Genomic DNA, 4,446 nt, shown 5'->3' with positions numbered 1-4,446 from the left:
TGTCCGTTAGTAAAGATGTGAAGTAATTAAATTTGTCTACATCCTTTAAAGCAGAGTTATTATGTATAGCAGATTCGTATTGAAACTTTGAAACTTTGATTTCGTAAAACTTTGAAATTCACATATTTCGCCTTTAAATTTATTTATGGTTAGTTTCGGAAGTTTAGCGCCATTTGTATTTGTGTTCTCTACCGTATCTATAGTAGCAGAATTAGATGGCAACTCATTTAATTTAACACATTTTCTATTTCTAAATATTCTACTGATCTTCGATTTACACAAGGTAATTTTATTTTTATATTCCAAGCTATCCTGTATTTCAGTTTCGTACTCTTTTTCATCTGTTAGGATAGATTCGATTTCAGAGTTCAATATTAGTATATCGTTTTCATTTTCATTTAAGATGGATAAATCATCTTCTAATAAATCAAATTTAATATTATCCGATTCTATTTCCTTTTCTATTTTAGATATCAATCTTGTTACTGATGCTCTTAACATTCCTCGCTTCTTTTTTAGTGCTTTTAACTTATCCATCTTAATAATCAATATTCAATCACTAATCGAACAATAATAAATACTTAAATCACAATATATCTAAAGATCACTGTTATCCCGGAATTTCGGCACCATGTTGCTACTTATGATCTTTTTTCTTATTCTTATTATTTACATTTAATAACATCGATAAGTGAAATTTTGCTTACCTTTCTTAATGAATATCGACAGGAACGCTTGGAATTCCTTTTCTTTTTTATCACACAAAAGCTTTATTTACAGCTATGTACAAGAATTGTACGCTTACATTAGAACATTCATTATGCTTTTTTGGTTGCCACTACATCTATCTCAAAAATCCGCAATGCGGTAAGAAATATAACAAGCTAAGAGTAAAAAACGCTGCGCCCTCTTGTGGCCAGCTACATAAACTGTAACAGCTGTTAAGGTTTTCGTCTTTTTAAAACTTGAGTTAGAAGTTCATTTAAACCCTGTGTCACAACCCAGGGTTTGCGTAGCGGTTTCGGTAGCGGTTCATATCATGAAACTCATCTTTTGATGAAATTCCATTTATTTCTCGTATAAATTTGTGAGTATTTTTGCTTGAAGATTAAAAAATATAGCAATTTATTCGAATATCCTTAGGCGTTAAATAATAAATAACACGGTGTTAAAAAAATCTGAAGTGGACATCCCACGCCTTCCTTGTATATGGCTTATTAAGTTATACACAGTTTTTGCTGGGTTTCACTTAAACTTTTATATGTTCGAATTTCATTATAGATATATTTCTCATTCAATGAATTCAGTTCTCACTTCGCGGCAAAGCAAAAATAAACAAAAACTCAGAACATCTTCATTAAAAACTGTCAAATGGAGAAAGACCTAAAACACTAAATACAGTTACAACATTTAAAAAAAAGAATTTTCGCTATTAAAATTAGTCTTCACAAAAGAGCAAGCAACTCGGTCAGCCGGCAAGAAGGCAGAATTTTCGTCGTGCAAAACTGAAAGTTTACTTTTGGTCCCACTCGGCAAAAAGACATGAAAGATGCAGAAACTGAGTTATTTAACTATTCTGCTGTGTTTCAAATGCAAATAAATGGTGGTTGGTAAGGCTTAACTCGCCACTTAAACTTTTATATTCTTGATAATTCTGTAACTATTGCATGCAGATTAACTAAAGGTATAAAAACCTTAACAGGAACGTAGAAGAACCTACATAATTCAATCACTTTTAAAGCAAAAAATGCACAATTTACCGACATATAAGAATAAAAAACTAAGCTTATAGAGCCTGGTAACAATGTGAGAATATATATATATATATATTCCCAATTTTGTTGTCCACAGCCAATTACAACAGAAAAGGGAGGTACCTAACTACATCTTATAGCAGTCCCATATACAAAATTTCAATGTTCTGCAGCTACTCGTTCCTGAGTTATCCGAGATACATACATAGATACGTACGTACATGCAGACGTCAAGAAAAAGTCTCTTTTGAATCCATTTTACAATACGTTTTTGCTAAAAATAGTTTTTTATTCTGTCCGTACGTATAGATGTCACGCAAAACATCGTTCAAATGCTTTCGAGAGCGGAAATGGATACTTTCGTTAAAATTTAATAGCCGAAATTTTTCGCTATTACAATACTTGTTTCGTACTAAGAAGTAAAAAAAAACACTTGAATTTTTATTTCTACTTAAAAATAAAACCTCACATATTTTTTGTTCTTCTTTCATCTAAACCAGGGTTTCTTAAACTTTTTGGTGTGGGGACCCCATAATGTTTACGACAATTTTGTGAGACCCCATAATTATTTCGCAAATCTGACACACGCGTGAGTGAAACTGACAGTTTCTACACTTGTACTGTAATGCACTGTAAGGTTATAAGGTATTCCTACCATCTTCTTAGCATGCCTTCGTGGTGTAGTGGTCAGGACGCTCGACGCATATTTGAGAGGTCCGTTGTTCGAGTCCCAGCTAGGGCACTGCTCATTTTTATATCTCTCTGGCTTCGAAAAAAAATCTAATGTCTCTACACTGGCGCCCGAACTAAAATATGTGGTGAATGAAGATTCTGCACTTCCAGGATTTGGCGATTGGGTCCCCTAACCCACATTCGCCATTTAAAAGTGGAAGTATATAAGGTATTCCTCCTGCCTTGTTAGCATGCCTTTGTGGTGTAGTGGTCAGCACGCTCGACGCGCATCTAAGAGATCCGTTGTTCCTTAGTAGCGCATGTTTTTCCTTCGTGCTAAGTCACTCTTGAAGCTGTTACCCTCAGCCATATAAATCCTGCTTTTTGATATCCGTCGATTAAGTTAGATACATCTGTTCAGCTTCTGCAAAGTCTCCTTTAGTTGATTATAGTTTAGTTTCTTATTTCTTATTGAGTTAAAGCCCTAGTAGAGACTTCCTGTAAGCCCGAGAAGGAAGCCAACTGTTATTCTTATTTGAGTGTGAAAAAAGGGTATTTTAACCTTTCTCGAATCTATATCTTACTTGTTCTGAACTCAGCGATAAGTCACAACATAGATCGCGAAGTTCCTCGACGTTCATCTTAGGCAAAACGTATGAGGAACCCTAAGATACTATTGCAGTTTTTGGTCATTAATTTTAATTTTCAAAGTTAAGTTTGCGTTTCTGTTATAAAAAAAAAAAATGCGTCGAAACGTTTTCGGTTTTTTAGTCCAAAGGGATTTGAATCCCGAAGAACTATTAGTTTCGTTTTGGCATTTTGCGTCGGACTCATAAATGTCGGTTCACTTTTCAAACTGTTGCCACAAAATGTTAGAGTCCTGCATTATATTTGAAGAAATTAAATAATGAAAAATCTGCATAAGTGTATGTATATTTCTCGTATTGTGATAAAACAACGGTACATAGAGTCATCGAATTTTGAATAACATAATCCTCCAACGAATATGAGCATGTGGAAGACCAAATTTGAAATTTGAAATTTGTTTTATGATCGATTTCCTATTTTTTAAAACTTTGACGAATTTTTGATTAACAAACTCAAGGATTTCAAAGCAAGCAATGGCAACGCTGTGCAGAAAAAACATTTTTATCTCCAGCGCGTGAGTCTCTGTATCGGAAATTCTAAACATATGCTCGTTTTAAAACTATTTTGCGATATTGCTGTTGCACTGGATCTTAGGGTTTAAGTGCGAGGAACATGATATTTAATAAAAAAAGGTAACACACAAAATGTTAAAAAACGCCCCTTTGGACGTAATTTAAAATCTGAAACATTTCAGATTTTTTTTTTCTTCCTGTCTGTACTGTCTTATCTTTATCTGTTTTCAGATACATTATACAAAAATATTTGGCAATTGTAAATTTATTATAATAAGTTAAAGAAATATCAAAATTGCTAAAATTTTTTGCTACCCCCTAATGCAGGCCCTGCGACCCCAGTTGGAGTCGCGACCCACAGTTTAGGAAACTCGGATCTAAACAATCATCTTATAAGGTATTTCTCCCCGCCTTCTTAGCATGCCTTCGTAGCGTAGTGGTCAGCACGCTCGATGCATATTCGAGAGGTCCGTGGTTCGAGTCCCGGCGAAGGCGTTACTCATTTTTCATGTCTTCTGCTTCGAAATAACCTAATAGCTCTACAAGGTAATATACCAAGACTATAATGAAACTTTAAATAGTGATAATGTAATTCTTAAAACTGTTGTTAACTGTGATTTCTTATAATAAGTTATAAGATATTTCTCCAGCATGCCTTCGTAGTGTAGTGGTCAGCATGATCGACGCGTATTCGAGAGGTCCGTGGGTCGAGGCGTTGGTCATTCTTCATATCTCCTGCTTCAAAAATAATGTAATGTCTCTACAATCTAAAATAACTAAATTTTGAAAATGCATCTAAATCCCCTATTGCAATAAATTCTTTCAAACGTGAAAAAGAATACTAATTCCTGTAAAAATAT

At 34.0% G+C, this 4,446-nt stretch overlaps 1 non-coding gene across 1 annotated transcript; it reads left to right on the top strand.

The window, feature by feature from the left end:
* The first annotated feature begins 4,008 nt into the window (after nt 1–4,008).
* Nucleotides 4,009–4,081, top strand: TRNAM-CAU (transfer RNA methionine (anticodon CAU)). Its single transcript has one exon. It is a non-coding gene; the product is annotated as a tRNA-Met (tRNA).
* Nucleotides 4,082–4,446: the final 365 nt, after the last annotated feature.

Source organism: Stegodyphus dumicola, chromosome 1 (assembly GCF_044657685.1).
Source record: "Stegodyphus dumicola isolate Sdum_Otavi_A_Nest chromosome 1, ASM4465768v1".
Taxonomy (NCBI): domain Eukaryota; kingdom Metazoa; phylum Arthropoda; class Arachnida; order Araneae; family Eresidae; genus Stegodyphus; species Stegodyphus dumicola.
Note: the sequence above shows the minus strand (reverse complement) of the source record. Positions and strands in the feature narration are given on the sequence as shown.